The sequence below is a fragment of the Beta vulgaris genome, chromosome 5 (assembly GCF_026745355.1).
Source record: "Beta vulgaris subsp. vulgaris cultivar EL10 chromosome 5, EL10.2, whole genome shotgun sequence".
Classification (NCBI taxonomy): Eukaryota; Viridiplantae; Streptophyta; class Magnoliopsida; order Caryophyllales; family Amaranthaceae; genus Beta; species Beta vulgaris.
The window spans coordinates 57012564-57032058 of record NC_079206.1 but is presented as its reverse complement, the minus strand read 5'-3'; positions in this window follow the sequence as shown (position 1 = coordinate 57032058).

Genomic DNA, 19495 nt, shown 5'->3' with positions numbered 1-19495 from the left:
TAACATTAGGAAAATTTCAGAACTTATAGACGCCTGTTTTTTGAGAAATTACCTTGTCAAAACTTCATTTTAAGAGTATGGCTTAATTGCGAACAGTTCGTCAATGAAAAAACTCTTGTGATCCACTAAAAGACAAAAAAAAAATTAATTGTGGTTAACCTTTAAGTAAAATTAAAATAAATCTCATATTTTAGTTTCTTATCATACATATTATATTTTGTATATCAAAAATCTAAATGTACATCCATAAAATTTCTTTTGTACATGCGGAAACTTATTTGCACATTCATAATGGTTTTTGTATCTTACATAAATTACATCCAAATATTTATGTTTGTATATCCAATATCTATTTTGTACATTTAATATATAGTTTTTGCATTTTACATCCAATAGTATACCCATATTATGCATATTATGTTTTGTACACCCATGATTTCTTATGTACATTCAAAAACTACATGTCCAAATCTATAATGGTTTTCGCATCTTACATATAGGGGTGTTCATTTTGGATGATTCCATCTAATCTGATCCAAAATTTCAAATCCGGAAAAATATGATCCGAAAAAACCGGATATATGAAATTTCGAATCGAGTAAGACCGTGTAAGATCCATGCCTTGAATCCGGTGAAGCGTGGAGCGAAATGGCGAGTTTGTGAGCTAGCCTAGTCAATTGGGAAGGTTCACGTAGCCGGGCAGGTAGGCGCCCACCCGGACGGTTGGGCTCGGGTGACCGAGCGAGATGTTCGTAGCTTGTTTGTCAGTTTTGCTTGCGCGCCCGACCAGACAATGTTTCTCCCGTCAGGGCAGTTTTGGCCCGGTCGAGCGGGCGAGCGTGATTTTAACGCAGGTTTGACGATTACGAGTCGGGTTAAAATAGGCTTTTAACATAATTCTTTTGTACATATTACTTCTAAAAGGCTTGCTGTAGCAGATTGTGATGTTTTAATAGATAGGATTCTTCATAGAGTGATGTGTTGGAGTTCCAGACACCTATCTTATGCAGGAAGATTAGTTCTAGTTCACTCCATTCTATTGAGCATCCACACATACTGGGCCCAGGTGTTCATGCTACCTAAGAGTGTGCTGAAAAGGATAGTGCAAATATGCAGAACTTTTTTATGGGAAGGGAAAGTTTTCCTCACTAAAAGCCCTCCAGTTGCTTGGGAGTGGGTTTGTAGGCCCAAGATATATGGAGGTATTGGCACTCATGACTGTCTCACATGGAATACAACAGCTTTAGGGAAGTATATATGGCAGATATCTCAAAAAGAAGATGTCCTTTGGATTAAGTGGGTGCATAGTGTGTATATCAAAGGAGCTAACTGGTGGGAGTATAAGGCTCCTACTGCTGCAAGTTGGGTGTGGAAGGTGATTTGTAGAATCAAGTAGGTGTTTAAGAGAGCCTATATGAACAGCAAGTGGCTAAATTCAGATAAGTACTACACTGTGAAACTAGGTTATGATTGGCTGAAAGGCCGACAAATGAAGGTGGGATGGAATAATTGGGTGTGGAGCAGCTTTAATATCCCAAAGCATTCATTTATTGCTTGGATAGTCATGTTAGGCAAATTGAAGACTAGAGAAAGGCTTAAAAGTGCAGGTGTTATACAAGAGGGTTGGTGTCCTATGTGCTTTAATGAGGAGGAGACATGTCAGCACCTATTCTTTAGATGCCCATGTAGTAGGGCTATCTGCCAAGGTATATTGCAATGGATGGGGTTGCATATAAGCCAGCAGGAAATTATTTACACATCATGGAAGAAGTGGGGCAGAAAGTTCAGAACCAAAAACAAACAAAAAGCCAGCTATGCTGTGTTAGCTGCGCTGGTGTACTACATCTGGGAATGCAGGAATCATGCACTATGGAATGAGGCTGTGAGAAGACCTGAGAAAGTCATCAAGGATATTAAGAAGACTATCTGTGATAAATTAAAGTATTGTGTAAATGAGAAATGGTCTAATACTGATAAAATGTGGCTAGATCAATTATCATTAGACTGTAATTAGCTTAATGGCTTCTTCTGTAGGCAACTTCTATCTTGGCTGCCATATGTCTTGGTAGTTTGTGTGGGTTGTTTGTATGTTGTTTGGCTGTGATGGTGCTGTATTGGGTTATTGGTAATAAAAGCTTACATTTTACCAAATAAAAAACATAATTCTTTTGTATGGCAATTAGTTTATTAATCACATCTGTAATTCTGGTTTTCCTCAAGAGCAATAAAACTTTTCTCTCTCTGTCTGTGGACGTAGCCAACCGTTGGTGAACCACGTTAAATCTATGTGTTCTTTATTGTTTTCTGCATTCATTATTTATTTTTTCTCACATCCGTTATAACAAAGTGGTATCAAGAGTTTTGGTTTTTTGATCTGAGTGAGAAAGATGTCTGGGATGAGTATGAAAATTGATAAATTCACTAGGAGAAATAGTTTCAGTATGCGGCAAATTAAGATGCGGGCTTTACTGAAGCAACAAGGGTTTTGGGCACCACTGGGAAAGAAGTCAACGAATTCAGTTACTGCTGAGATGACCGTTCTGTATGAGGAGTCCGCATCTGGTATGTGGTTGAAGTTGGAGAGTTTGTATATGACAAAATCTCAAACCAACAAGTTATTTTTGAAGCAACGTCTATTTATTTTGTGCATGAATGAAGATACACCTCTTAGGGATCACCTAGATCAATTAAATACGATTTTGTTAGAATTGCGTAATATTGATGTTAAGGTAGAGGATGAGGATGCTGGTTTATTTTTGCTTGTGTGTTTACCATTGTCATATGAGAATTTTGTTAAGTCTTGTATTATTGGTAAAGAGACAGTGTCTCTAGAGGAGGTCATGTCTGCTCTCCATAGTTGAGAGTTACGCCATACTAGGTGGTACAGGTACAAGCTGCTGGATTAGTAGCTAGTGAAGGTAACGGACATGAGAATTCAGGGAGAAAATGCAAGAAATCGTCTTCTAGAGGTCCTAAACCTACTTATGTCTGTAATTACAGTAAGGAAAAAGGGCATTGAAAAAGGGATTTTCCTGAAAAGAACAATCAGGTCAATAAATCTAGGTCTCTGCAGCAGAAGATTTGAAATCTGATGATGATCTTGCCCTAGTTGCCGATGAACATATGCATCTTTCGAATGTGCGGGTTCTTGATTCGGGGGCATCTTGTCACATGTGTTCGTGCAGGGAGTGGTTTGTGAACTACATACAGGCTAATGGAAGTTTTACTATGGCCAATGCTGAAGTCTGCAAGACCAGTCCATCAGAATTAGGATGTGTGATGGAAAAGTCTGTATTTTGAATAATGTTAGGCACGTTCCACAGGTTACGAAGAATCTAATTTCACTTAGTTTGTTAGACAACAAAGGGCTCAATTTCAAAGGTGAAGGTGGAGTGTTGTATGTCTACATGGGTACAAAGATAATTTTGAAAGGTGTTAAACGGGAGGCATTGTATGTGTTGCAAGGGTCTACGTTATCTGAGTCTAGGGTTGTCACATTGGTTGTTTGTGGTAGTGTTGAGAAATAGACGAAGCGTAGAGACACTCTAGATTGGAGTGGTGGTTCAAATTAGGAAGAAGTCCGTCAACACATACAATCCGAATATGAAATTTTGTGTTCTTCTTCGTTAAAATTGGATCAGCCAAATTTGGCTCTTGGACGACATGTAATCTTTGGGAACTCTCCTCAAAGGGACAATTGTGAAGACACGATGGGTTTTACACTATATGTCGGAGGGGTGGACATATCAGAGCTGTTTAAGGAAGGTGTTGCTCATAATAGGAAAGAGTATAAGCAAGCCATCTATTCGAATGTGGTCTCCATCGGGTAAATTCCAAGGTTGCTTGGACTTACAAACTATTCGAAGCTGTTAATTTTTCTTTGGGGGCAAGTTTGGGCCCCTTAGGGGCTAATATGGTGTCTTTCAGGGACGACAAATTTCGTTTTAGTTCTCTTTCGGGACAAATTTGGCTTAGAGGGAGAATCAAGGTGTTGTGATCAGTGCATCTGGTTATCTTTTAATCTGTTATATGGTTATCTGGCTTGTTGTGCGAGGATTCAAGTCAAAGTAGATATTTGTAAGATTTGTGCCTTGAATCTGTTGAAGCAAGGAGCAAAATGGCGAGTTTGTGTGCTTGCCTAGCCGGGCGCTAGGGCGCCCCGCCCAGGCGGTGTGGCCTGGGTGACTTGGCGAGATGTTTGTAACTTGCTTGTTAGATTTTCTTACGCACCCGATCGGGTGGTTTTGGCTCGGTAGACCGGGTGAGCGTGATTTCGACGATTTCTAGTTGGGTTATAAGTCAACTTTTAACCTAAATTCTTTTGTATGTCGATTAGTTCACATCTATAATTCTGGTTTTCCTCAAGAGCAATAAAACTTTTCTTTCTCTGTTGGTAGATGTAGCCAACACTTCGTTGGTGAATCGTGTTAAATCTGTGTGTTCTTTATTGTTTTCTACATTCATTATTTGTTCTTTCTCACATCCATTATAGATGATCGGAGATCTGAAAATTAAAAAATTGAATTTTTCAAAGGAAAATTTCATCAAATAAGTTTCGGATCGAATCAGATCATCGGATATTTTAGCCTTGAAAACATATATATTTTGGATCAGATATCCGAAAAATTCCCATACTTCGGATATTTTCGTATATCCAAAAATGAAAATTTCTGATATGTATAATATCTACAAATTTTCGGATATCCAATCTGGAAACTATAAAAAATGTATTTGAAAAACCAGTCCGGGATCGACCAGGTCAAATTTTTATGAACACCCCTGCCTACATCAACAAGTTTCTCTCTACATCCAAAAATATATTTGCAAATCGATGATATTGTTGTTGAACATCCAAAAATATTTCTTTTACATCTAAAAATGCCAGAAACTAATCAAGGAAATTTTCTATAAAAAAATTGAGTTACCACAGTTTCTTTTATTAGGGAGAGTGGGCTATAACACTTTGTTCACTAGCGAGTAGTCCGGTTTTAAGTGTTTCTCACATTTTAAAGCAAAAATATTGTACAAAGCAATCTTTAATCTGATTTGGTCGTTAATCTTCATTTTTGTTAACGTGTTAACCCACATATGAGTTTGTCCCAAATTGAAGAAAGAGAGAGAGAGAGAAAGAGAGAGATAGATATATATATAGAGAGAGAGAGAGAGGAGATGACTAACATATAAGCTTAATAGGCTACACTCCTCCTATTGCCAATTGGTTTTAGGATGAAATCTTATCTGGTCATTCTCTCCTTTGGTGTCGGCTTATGTGTGCAGACAATTATGTATTTATCATGGTATCAGAGCGGACGGTCTTGACCTGTTGTTGTTCCCATGTAGGGAGGGCCTAGTGATTTGAAAATTGTAGCCCAATAGTAGCGTTTACCCCATGTAGGGGGTGTGTTATTTAACAGTTTCAGATGGGCTCACATGTGAGTCGAAATGTTAATGTGTTAACTTACATGTGAGCTTGTCCCATATTCAAGAAAGAGAGAGGAGATGACTAACATATAAGCTTGATGGGCTCCTCCTCCTATTGTCAATTGGTTTTAGAATGAAATCTCATATGAGCTTGTGTGTGGTCATTCCCTCATTCGATATGGGCTATGTGTGCTAACCTAATCATGTATTTATCAATTTCCAATGTTAATCTTTTTATGCTTTACTTTTCTTTCCCTTTCTCTCCTATTTCACCCGTAATTTTCATTTTCATTTAAAATTTGATATTAAGATGTGGTATTTCAGAAAATTTTGATAAGACTAAAATGAAAAATAAAAGGAATAAAAAGGTTAATGCTGGTAAAGATTATTAGAGGTCGGCATTTCGTCTAAATAATATATAGATATCAGCGTGTTTTGTGTGTGGTCGGCTACACGCGAAATTACAGGTGTGGTCGGCCACACGCGAGTGTGGCTGCGCGCGACACACCTTATCAGCCCGTAGCTCATTTTCAAATGGTCACTCGTTTCTCATCGAACTCGATCTTTTGACTAGGCATTGGAAAGTTACCGAGCCAAATTTTCATCTCCAACTTGAATCTTCCTAAAATATTAAGTGTGGTGTAATATATGACTTTTTGAAATTGACCCTTATCCACAAACCTTTATGAACAAATGGAGTTACTCTTATGAACAAATGTAGTTACTCTTATGAACAAATGGAGTTACTTGTAAGAGTCTGTTGTTACTTTTAACCATAAATAAAAGGGTGTCACTCCCAGGGCCGTTTATGTGGGAGTGCAAAAAGCCCAATTGCACAGGGCCCCATAATTTGGGGGGCCCAAAAATTTTGAAGTTTAAAAAAAAAGCAAATCTAAAATCACGCTTCACGCATACTCCGAAAATTAATATTCTTCCTCTTCATTCATCGGTTTTCACGCACAACCATTCCAACCTTTCATTTTTTTTTCAACTTTCTAATTTTTTCCATCAATATCTTTCCTTATTTCCGAAAATCAAACAATGAATTCTTTGAATTGTTTTGATTCTCCATGAAAAATTCTATTATTTTTGACTTACCCAAAATAATTTTAACGGAAAAAAAATTAGTTTTACCGAAAGTGAGATTGCCATTCATAATTAATGGCAAGGAGCTATTAATCTCAATTTCTCCTAATTTATTCTCATCAAACGGTTAATTTTGAGCAAATTCTATATAAAGGAGTAATCTTGAAGTTTCTCCCATTATCTCCATCCCAATTCGCAATTCAAGTAAGTACTATTACGTTTATTTTTTTCCAGAGTTTGCTTCATTATACTTTGATTTAATTCAGAAATTGTTAAAAGCTTAATTTGTTTATAATTCTATCTTGAATGTAATTTATTTTCATCACTACTTTTTTTAAATGTAGATTAATGTTCATTTTTGTAAAAAGAATAATAATAATAAAGCATAAGTTGTTTATTAAGATTTCGGTACTGATGTATTTTGAGATGTCAGATATGGCCAACATCATGTGAAGTAAAATGGTACTGCAATTTTGCAAATATTAAAACCTATAAGATTCGGGAGACAGGGATATGAAATCACTGATGTTGAAGGCCTATAGCAAGCTTAATACGCATGGTCCATTATTAATTAAGTTAGCATTAAGCTTAGATGATTTTAATTTTTGCTGAATTTTTCTTCAATGTTATTATATAAGGAGTATGTTTAGTTTTCATGTTAGTTTAATTTTAACCTCTATGTTTAACTTTCTATTTTGAAGGTTAAGTTTGATTGAAGTACAACTGGACAAAATTTTGAGACCGGAAAAAATATATAGCACTTTGTAAATTGTAGAAGGTTGTTGAAAGTTGAATTTGTATTGATTTGAATATTAATTAAATACGAAGTAGTATTATGTTTAAATAAGATATAGTTTTATGAAAGTTCGACGAAAATTTATCAAATTTTTGTCGATGAATTTTTTTTACTAGTGTTATCAAGGGCCCAATTTTCATTTTAGAACAGGACCCCATAAATCTCCAAGACGGCCCTGGTCACTCCTATAAATAAATGTGGTTACTCATATAAGCAAAATGGGATCACCTATGTGAACAAGATAAGGTTACTCATATGATTAATTAAATGCGTTTACTAGTATGAACAAATGGGGTTACTCCTTATGAACGAATGAGTTTACTCGTATTAATAAGTGTGGGTTACTTGTATGAACAATTGAGGTTACTGATACTAATAAAATGGGGTTACTTATGTGAACAAAATGATGTTACACATATGATTAAATGGGGTTACTAGTATAAAAAATAGGGATTACTCCTTAAGAACGAATGAGGTTACTCGTATTAATAAGTGGAGGTTACTTGAATGAACAATTAGGGTTACTTATGCGAATAAAATGGGTTTACTTATGTGAACAAAATGAGGTTACTCATATGATTAAAATGGGTTACTACTATGAATAAATAGAATTACTCCTTATAAAAAAATATAAATTATTTAATAGAAGTGTTAAAAAATTCATGGAGAAACACACAATTTGCGAGTAAAATAGGGTTACTTTTGTGAGCAATTAGGGTTACTCGTATGATTAAATGAGGTTACTTGTATGAATAAATGGGGTTATTCATATGAATAAATGAGGTTACTTTTGTAAACATTTGGGGTTACTCGTATGAATAAATGAGGTTATTGATATGAATAAATGAGGTTACTTATATGTTTAAATGAGGATACTGATGTGAACGAATGAGGTTACTCTTATGTATAAATGAGGTTACTTTTGTGAATAATTGAAATTACTCATATGATTAAATAGGGTTCTCATATGATTAAATAGGGTTACTATTGTGAACTAATGAGGTTACTCATACGAACAAATGAAGTTACTTTTGTGAACAATTGAGGTTACTCGTTAGATTCAATAGGGTAGTAGTATGATTAAATAAAGTTAGTCTTGTGAACCATGAAGTTACTCTTGTTAACGAATGAGGTTACTCATATAAATAAATAAGGTAATTTTTGTGAATAATTAATTACTCAAATCATATTTTACCACTAGAGATGCAATTGATGGATTTAAATTCATTTCCCCTCATTCTCAAGTCTGGCCCATAAAATGTCATTCTCAAAAATTAATTGAGCAAGTGTGAGTTGGAGAGAGCCATTCGACAAGTTTTTCTCTAAACAAGTTGCTTTTCTAGATATTCCAGTGCAATAGTTAGTTGTTGAACTTTACAAAAGTTCCTTCGTATCAACACTTGTACAACAGCGAAATCTGAATGGTGAAATGTATCGGCTTCAACTCCAGAAATTCAAAGAGGAAGGAGGAACAGAGAGGAAAAGAAGAGAAAGAAAATATGGGTCGTGAAATTCATCATCCTCAACTCTAGAAATTCAAAGAGGAAGGAGGAAGAGAGAGCAAAAGATGAGAGAGAAAATCTGGATCACTCGGGTTATTTTTAACTGTAAATATCCCGCGTGGGCCTTATATGGACCAACCACATATAAGAATTTGTGTATAGATATAATACAAAGACTATTTGTTTATATATAAAAAATCATCACCCTGGCCCGAAGGATATGGGGGCCATATGCTGATATAATAAATAGACCCTATGTATGAAAATTCAAAAGCAAATTATTTTTCAAATCTCATTTTCTTTTTATGTTTTTCATGTTCAGAATCATATTTTCTAAATCGAGAAGGCATAATTAAAATAATAAATAATCCTTCGACTTCAAACTAATCCTAATCCACATTCTTAACAAAAAAATATTCAAAAAAATAAAACTAAATCTGACACAGCCTAAAATAATTGTATGACAATAAAATTCACTTAACAAAATACATGAAAATAAACAAATTGAAATGAGCATTTAAAATGGGAAAAAAAGAGGAGAGGGAAAATTGGCATACTTTATTCTAGTCAAGAACATCAACGATGACGACGAGGCGGCCATACACTTTGCCAATTTTCATAATGATCTAAAGAAACGAAGATAAAATGAAATTTCGTAAATAATTAAAGTGAAAAATTCAAAAACAGAGGTGAAAGTGAGAATCACAAATTCACAGTCAACAAGCGTATGATTGTAGCGCAAAGAATACCTGAAGAAATGTAGCTTCAATAGTACTTCGTCAATGGTAGAATCAACATGATAGTAAGAACATACATAACTCCATTAACAAGAGCATGAAAAGCCAAAGAAAATGCATGGCATAACAATGAGCAGAAATCTCACTCACCGGCCTAAACGACGAGCAAACACTCGAACGTGAGAGCAAGGGATCACCCAACGAATGGACGAGCTCCAAGGGGGGAGGCAAGAATTCCAGGTCATTCAGATTTCAGGTTCGGGTTCGGGATATAGATGGAATCGAGAGGGCAGCTTTCGCTGTGATGCTTCTTTGTCTTTCTTTCTCATCCGTCTAGTCGACATGACTATATGACAATCTCGACTCTTAGGCAGAGGAGAGAAAGCCGCTTGCTTAATGGGCGAGTCAGTCACAGACCGAGGATCGGAGTTGTCCCATTCGATTGATCGATTCAGAGTCCCGTTTCCACCACCCGACATCTGAGAAATATCCGGCATTGTCGAGGGAAACTCAGAGAGCGCATGCATGTGTCATCACCCCCTTGCATTGGTCGGAAGTCCAATGAGTCCAAAAAAGAAAAAGATTATCTTCTGGTCTGCAAAGGCTGATTAGTAGCCCTTCAATTACATCTCACCTGCCCGCGGAAGCATGCATAGGAGTAGAACTGAATGGAGGCAAAGATCTAGCTAAAGCCAAACAGTCGCAAGGTGGGATTGACCAACAGGAGTGATTGGCTATTTTCCCTTAACTGAATCAGTGGTTCGCCCGTTTCTTAGGTTAGAAAAAGAATTCCCATTCCCGGTCCAATCAAAGTACTACTTACTTTTCAGCAGATTCAATAGCTGCGGTTTCGTGAAATGAAAAGAATGCCGGGGCGACGTACCAGCGAGCCATGACTGCGCTCTTTCATGATATGATGAACAAGGCAAGGAACTTGTGGGCTTTGATGCTTACTTTTCTTTTTTGAAATAAAAAAAGGTAGTTTCTACTCACTTACGAGCGTGATGTAGCGGGCTCGATAGATGGAATAGATAGGGCCCCAAAAGTTTTGAATTCGCCGCTAGGGAATTCACACGAAAGGGAACGAAGAATTCTCAACGAAAAAAGTGCTGCATCTTTGTGATGGGTAAATTCCCATGAAAAAGGGACAACTTTCGTGTAGTTCGTAATTGTATGTAACTGTTACGATTTTTTCTCGGATACATCTTTTTCTTAATAGATTTTTTCTTCATTCTCCATTTTCGGAGAGCGATGCGTTGCGATAGTGTAAGTTCTTTATTCCGAACATTTCCTGAAACTAGACGACAAGAGGTTAGGATTTTAATTTTGAGTTTTACTTCTTGATTGGAGAGAAAAGAAGAGAGAGAAAGTTAGGGGTGTGGTGTTACTGAGTACTGTACTATGAGACGGAATGAAATTTGAAATGGGAAAAAAAGAGGAGAGAGAAAAAGTCTAGTGATTAAGATTTGAGAGAGTCAAAGAAAAAGTAGTGGTTGAGAGATAGATAAAATAAGGAGAGAGAAATTTAGGCTGATCAGTTTAAAGATTTTTTTTTGAAAAAAAAAATTGAGGCTCCTCTAATTGTGAGGCCCTGTGCTGAGTCCCACTTTGGATCGGCACAGAGTCGGGCCTGAATATCATACCAATTACATCTATCATACCCACTTTGAAAACTAGTCATAGTAGCAAGGACAAATCCCAAAATCAAGCCTGATAAGAACTGAGAACCAGACGGAGGCTCTCGCCGTCTCGCGGACTCGCCTATAATTTCTTGACTAAGACTCCGTTTGGTAGGGCGTAAAATATTTTCAGTGTAAAATGATTTTCATGGAAAACAATTTACAATGGAAAAAACAATTTCAAAATTAGTTTTCCGTTGTTTGGTTACACGTAAGAAAAATGAGAAAATGAAAGGGATAGTAAGGAGGTAGTGAGAGGAGTGTACAAGAGAGATAAGGAAAATAGTTTTCCCTTAGAGGTGATCATTTTGGCCCGGCCCGCTGGCCCGGCCTGGTCGTTTTTTTTTTAATTTTTGGGCGGGCTTTGGGCAAGCTAAAAACGACTTTTTAGTCTATTTTTTGGCCCGGCCCGTTTTGGCCCGCAAAAGCCCGCAAAGCCCGGCCCGAAATAGCGGGCTTTGGACACAAAAATTCGGCTCGAAATTTAGGCCCGGCCCGGCCCGGCCAATGGGCAAATTTTTTTGGCCGCGGCCCGAACCCGGCCCGGCCCGGCCCATCATTGGGAGAGTAATTTTACCCCAAAGGAAAATGGTTTTACACTATTTTGTCAACCAAACAATGTAAAACTAAAAATAAATTTCCGTGAAAACGTTTTACGCCCTACCAAACGGAGCCTAACTTCTCCAAGCTCCTCACTTTAAAATCAAAAGAATTGAACACAAATTAAGGCGAACTGATTTTTATTTTTACATTACTTGGGGGTTGTTTCCCACTATTCATCCTAGAATAGTAGAATGGTCTCGACAATTATAGCTAGCTGCCTAGCTTCATCCACGTTTATGCACCCAACTAACGTTTTCCGATCCCACTGATAATCATGAGTAGCATATTAAGTTATGAATTGGCAAGACCCACATGCACATTTAGCACATGTAACATATTCCGCAGCTTACTCTAGTCGTTTTGAATTTTGATGGGTACGGTAAAAGAAGTACAAGTCTCGAAAACTCTTATTGCCCCTCTAATAATTTAGACCTACCTGTTCAATGGGCGGGTCCGGATCGGGTCGGGTCATGTTGTGAGCAGGTCGGGTCGGATTGGGTCTAAAGTCATTGCTAGCGAGTCGGGTCGGGTCAAGGGCTAGACTGACCCGACCCGACCCTGACCCTATTTAAAAAAAATAAAACAAATGGATTAAAAGAATGTTGTTGCATCTCTTTGCAACTTAATGAACAATAGAGTATGTATTAGCAAGCAGGAACCCTTGTCTCATTGGCCTCCATTTGTCTTTGTAATTCCTTTGATCTAGAATCATCCATGTAATTCTGATAAATATAAGAAGCAAATCCCCAAAGTGCAGAGAGCATATAGCAATTATCTTGACACCATTCATCTTACATATTTTTCTTCACGGATACAACAATTTTCTTCTCTTTGATAATCTCTAAAGATTCTTCTTCTACCAAAGAAAGACAACCTTAAATATAAAAGACTACATTTACCGACATATGGGTGAAACAAAGGGAATTGAATACTGAATAAAACCAACACGGCAGTATAAGGAACTTGAAACACACTAAAAGGCAAGCAAATCTTACTGCTATAAATGAGGGGACATATACATGTAAACTCAAGTGACCCTTTTTTAACCCGACCCGACCCGTTAATATCTTAGTAGGGTCATACCCTATATGACCCGACCCTATTTTAATTGGGTTGGGTCATGACCCTATAATAAAGGGTTGGGTCAAGGGTCTTTTTTGGGGATCCGACCCATTGAACAGGTCTACCCTCTATGCTTATTGCGTTTCATGAAGTAGCTAGTACCGAAATTGAGTTGGTATATATATTAATATATTATTTCTTTTTTTTTTTTGACAACGAGAAATCGTACAAACCAAACTATAAGAAAGGAAAAACCCAACAGTGAAGTAGAAAGTAACAACAAAAAGGACGAAGTGGTAAGAAGTAGTGTCCGTCACCCGTAATCCATCTTATGTTGTCGGCACCAAAGCGCTACCTGTTGAGCCTCTGTAATCTGTGTGCTGCCAACACGGAGTACCTTGCAAGATATGAAAGATTGTCCCGTAGACCTTAGCGCTTCAATAGTCCACTTGATGGTAATATCGTGATAATCGCGTGATTGAAGGATTTGAAGAAGATGAGTAGATGACGTCAAAATAATGATGTTCGAGCAACCTGCCGATTTAGCCCAAGTAACGGCTTTAAGACACGTCGTCGCCATAGCAGCTATGGCCGAAGAAGCATAAGCAAAGCACCCATATTCCTGTGATTGATGACCAAACAGAGAAGAAGGCCCCCAGCCTATGCCCGTCGAGAGACTCAGCTTATCCCAATCTGCATGAATTTGTAGCGTTATCGACCGATCCTCCGAGTTATGATGCCCAAGTTGGACTTGATAAAACCCTGGCGGAGTAGTCGGCTCCGTCATCCGCGGAATTGACTGAATTCGCTCGTCAGTAAAGGTGGCATGTTGATCGTCACTCTTTTGAAGGTTGCGGACTATTGCTTCCATTGTCGGTCTCACTTGGCGAAACACCTACTTATTCCCTAATAACCATATCGACCACAGAGTGGCGACAAATTGTGGCAACCGATCCCCATGGTAGCCGTCTGTTTTGTAGAAAAACAAAACCCAGTAACTGTAACGCCCCGACTCCTAAGCATCGTTAATTCACTAATTAACTCTTACTTTGCAGCGGAAGACTTAACTTAGTCGGTGCGTTACTGCCGTACCTTCCTTTTGGAAAATACAAGGCAACATAAGTTCGTTAAAGAACGTAACTTTATAAATATTAAACTTCATAACTAACTTAGAAATGCGTAAATAACTAGGTGGAACATAATTAAGGTTCATAAACTAATGTTCTTAAGCTTAGAATACATAATAATAAGAGTCTGCATAATTTAAGTATAATTATTCCTCACTGCTACGCCATTCCGTCTCCCCGTCATTACCTAAAACAGAAAAGCAAAACGTCATGAGCCGAGGCCCAGTAACATACCACTCTAACATCGTAAATTCATTTTAGTTGCAAACAGGGAGGAGAGAGAATAGAGTAAAAACATTTCATAAACATTTTATGTAAACATAAATTCATTATTATCTTCATATCATAATCATCATCATAATTATCTTATTGGTAACTTGGCGAGTATAACATACAGGGACGTCTCCCATTATCATCATCGTCATCATCATAATCATAGGGCAATAGCCACCAGGGACAACGTCCCTAACCAGAAGGTGGCATAAAGCCATGCATAGTGCGGTGCACCAGGGACAATTGCCCCTAACCAGAAGGTGGCGTTTCCGCCATAGAATAGAACGGTACGTGCACGACCAACATAACATCGTACTGCCAAGAACCATCTTTCACTTTTGTTTATCATGTTTCATTTTTTTTTTTTTATTTATACATTATACTTCACAATCATCATGAAATCATATTCTTTAATCTTTCGCAAGTCATCATAAATTACGTAACGTCATGAAATATCATGTTCATAAAAAAAGTATTTCATATCCCGCAATCCATAAAAGCATACATTTAACATAAACATTATAAATATCAACATAAAACAAATATTTAGAAAGGGAATGCGGGTGTTAGCAGTAGACGTTACCTTAAATCCTGCTTAGTAACTTTGATAGTCGGGGAGGCTTGTAATATCCCTTTTTTCCTTAATCTAACCAATAATTGGTAACGAGACGATTAATATTGTAACTTCCCTCAATTGTTATCATTAAAGTTATAAGATTGACTCGTTAACCAAATTAATAGTTGGACTATGTATATTCGTTTTGTTTACTAAACTTTATAAATACCGTCTTATTACTTAAATAATTATTATTACATTAGCTTTTATAAAATAAAACTTGTCATATTTAAATATTAATAAATTAAGGTTAATAATAGGGACTTAACAAATTAAAGGATAAGACTACTTAGTATTATATTTGCTAAACTTGTTTCACCCAACTTGCCCATTAATTAGGCTAAGTCATATTACTTAGATTATATCATACTTACCTTTAATATTGTAGTAAGCTAGTAACTAGTTGCAAATATACGTAAATACTTCCAACAAAATCAAGTTAGAAGTTGTTTATTACTTGAGCCCAAATATCATAATTAGTAAGTACTAACAATTAAAACATTTAAGGCCCAAAAAGGAAAATAAGAAGGAGAAAGTAAATAAAAGGTAACGTTCATTACCTTGCGGCAAGGAACAGAGGAAGGGCGACGATGAATGTGTCGCTAAGAAGGAAGCTGCAATGGTGAACTTGGGGTGGTTCGTCGGAGTGACGAAGGTGAGTCGTTCCGATGGAGGTTCGTGCAGGCGTGCAGGTGGGTCGAAGAGAGAGAGAAGGGAGTGCGTGTGGGTCGTTGGTAGTCGCGAAGTGGTCGGTGGCTGGGAGGCGGGCTGGTGCGTGGCTGCTATGGTATACGAAGTCACAAGTGGTGATGGTGGTGTTGTTGGTGCGGCACAGGTGATGGTTGGTGGTGCCGTCGTGACGGTGCGGCGCAGGTGGTCGAAGAGGGAGAAGGGTGCTGCGAGAGAAACGAAGTGCGAGGTTGAACGGTTGCTGGGTAGGTGGAGTCCGGGTGTTCGGTGGTTGGCTGGGTAGTGGCGGCAGACGTGGGTGGCGAAGTGGTGGTGCGATGGTGGTCGCCCAAAAACAGAGGAGGAGGCAAGCAGTGGGTTAATTTTTTCTTTTGTATTAGTTTTGGCTTAATATTAAGTCCAAAATTTCTGATTTTCGGTTTTGTTTTGTGTTGGCAAAACTTGGGAATCAATTGGTATTTATAGAACTTGTTGGAGGTTGCCATTGCCTTGCTGTTCAGTTTATAATTCAAAGCTTATGAACTTTGGTCAAGTTTCATTAATGAAAGAAGATTGAGAATTCAAAGTTTGGGGCTTCTTCCAGATTTTGTGAGATATTGTGGCAAGCTTTATTGACTAACGAAGAAGATTTCTGACATGAGTGTTGAAATGTGGTGGTGAAATTGTTGATTTCATGTGTGAACATTGCAATTTGTCGAAGAAGAAGGAAATGGAGGAGGAAGAGATGGGCTAGTGCTAGACTCATAGGGCATTTTTGTAAATTTCAATTTTTACTTAAGTATATACTTGTTCTATTGTCCACAAGTTAGATTAAATAAAGGAAACTTAAAATAGCTTATTATATATTTTAATATCTATAATTCTTGTTTTTGTTAGTTTGAAAATATTTAATTTATAATTAATCCGACAATTAATGTTACTTAGGTACGGGATATTACAGCAGCCAGTCTATATTATTTCTAGCAATGAAAAAGAATCCATTCTATCATATGTAGAATTTCACACGTCAGTTCTAACATTACTCGATTTCCATGATCATTACAGCTAATAAACTCAATAAGGGTGAGTAAAGTAACCCTGATCTTATACTCAAAAATTGCTTTATTAGATCAAATAAGGTGAACTTTGGTCACCCTCTCATTGTAGAAATTAAAAGAATATAAAAGAAGAGAAGAGCATAGAGCAATTAACGTACCAATACTCAGCGGCGGATCTTAGCTAACTATTTAACAGGGGCCAAGTTGATAAAAATAAGAGTTTTAGTGTAAAATTCTAAATGATGAATAAAAACACTAATACACACCAATATATTAGTATACTATCATTAATAGCTACAAAGAGCTTGAAGCTAATGTAATAAAACAAAATCTCAAAGGTGCAATTTTTAAGAAATTGTTTCAATTTATTTGTTTGTGTTGAGAAACAGGGGAATGGCAAATTCCACTGTTTAAGTATGGTGAATGTCCTGACATGAATTTAATGCATGTTAGGAAAAGTTTTCTTCCGCACAGGAAGTGTTTTTTTTTTTTTTTTTTGCTAAGTAATTAAATTCATTTCAAGCTCCAAAAAACCATTACAATCACAAGGCTCTCCTAGGGCTCAACGAACCAACTAGGTTGGACCCTCTCCCCCTAGGCGCCAAAACAAACATCTAGTTACAAACTTGATGAGCTAGACTCCTAAGCCACATCTTTCCTGCTGTACCTACTTTCTTAGGCATCACTCTATACATTCTTTCCACTATCTCTTTCTGAATTGTATTTACATTCCTATGTATAGTTATTACTTTCTGATTCCAGTAGGCTTCATTTCTTGACCCTCAGATGTGATAGATCATTGCTCCCATGATTGCAAACAACACCTTCTTCTGGAAACATGACTTCCTACTTCTAGCTATCCATCTCAATGCTGTATTGATGTTTGTGAGATTATCAGGGAGACCACACCACCTTTTCACCTGTCTGAACACTGCAGAGCTATATTTACACTCAAACAAGAGATGTGTTTGAGTTTCTTCTTCATCATCACATATTAAACATTTTGCTGAGCTTGCAATACCTATTTTTTGCCATCTGCTAGTTGTCTGTAGTCTGTTGTTCATAGTGAGCCATACAAAAAATCTATGTTTAGGCACAATTAACCTATTCCACACAAATTTATCCCACCCTACATTTTCCACACTTCCTGTATACAATTTCACCATGTCCTTCACAGAATACTCCTCCATTTGCACTAGCTGATTTTGTGATAGCAGCCCCTTCAATTCCTCTTTTATTTCACACACCATTTTCCAGTACCAGCAGCATCCCTTTGGGGCCTTGTATCCCCACCAATCTTCATCTTTTATGTAGACCCCATTAACCCATTTAATCCACAAGTTATCTTTTTTAGCTGTAATAGCCCAAACATATCTCCCAATTGCAGCTCTATTCCACACTTTAATATCCCTGATGCCTAGACCTCCAGCTTTTTTTGGTATGCACACTTTTGACCATGCCACATATCCTCCTCTTGAATTGAATGCATTCCCAGACCACAGGTAGGCTCTACAGATCATTGCAATTTCATGAATCACTCTTTTGGGCAAGATATAGATTTGAGCCCAGTATGTATTGATGCTCAGTAATACTGCATTTACCAGCACAAGTCTCCCTTGGAATGATAAATTCCTGCTGCTCCAACTTCTAATTCTTGCCACCATCTTATCAACTAGTAATAAACAGTCTTTTACATCCATTTTTTTATGACTCAGTGGCACCCCAAGGTAAACAAAAGGAAGTTTACCTCTTTTAAACCCAGATACATCAATGACTCTCTGCACCTCAGCTTCCTCCATTCCTGCTGTGTATATTTCAGTCTTCTTTTCATTGACTTCTAAACCTGAGGCCTCAGAGAAGTGCTTAAAACCTTGTAACATTATATACACAGACATAAACTCTCCTTTACTACACAAAATTATATCATCTGCAAAGCAAAGATGATTCAGTTGCACTCCAGAACATCTAGGATGAAACTGAAATCTACTATTCCTTCCCACCATGACCATAACTCTGGACATATACTCCATACAAAGCACAAAGAGCAAAGGGCACATTGGGTCCCCTTGCCTTAACCCTTTTTTTCCTGGGAAATAACCACAACATTTACCATTTATCAGAAGTGTGAACATGGGAGTTGTTACACATTCCATGATTAAAGCTATGAACCTCTCTGGGAACTTTAGAGCCCTAATCATATCTTCCAACAACCTCCAATCTATAGAGTCATACGCCTTCTTCATGTCCATCTTTATTATGCAACCAGCACTTGTCTTCTTCCTACCATAATCTCGAAGCATATCTTGGCATATCAGCACATTATGTGCTATGAATCTTCCTTTGATAAAAGCTCCTTGATTAGCTGCAATGATGTCAGGAAGTATATGTTTCATTCTACCACACATCACCTTAGTAATGCACTTATAGATCACATTGCAACAAGCAATGGGTCTAAATTCAGTTACATTTCTAAGGCATTTCACTTTAGGGATCAATGTAATTACTGTGTTATTAACCTCTTTCAACAGCTTCCCAGATGCAAAGAATTCCTTGACAGCTGCTATAATATCTGGCCCTACAATCTGCCATGCATCCTTATAAAAGAAAGTTCCAAACCCATCAGAGCCTGGGGATTTCTCACCAGGGATAGAAAAAAGTGCATTTTTTATCTCTTCATCTGTAATAGGCATCATAAGGCTATCCTGATGTTGTTGTGATAGCACTGGACCAAGAGCAATGATCTCTTCATTTATGCACCTTCTAGACTCTCTTGCAGTTCCAAGTAGCTTCTCATAATACTGCACAAATGCCTCCTCTATCCCATACCCTTCTTTCCAGATTCCATTCATGTCATGTATCCCATACA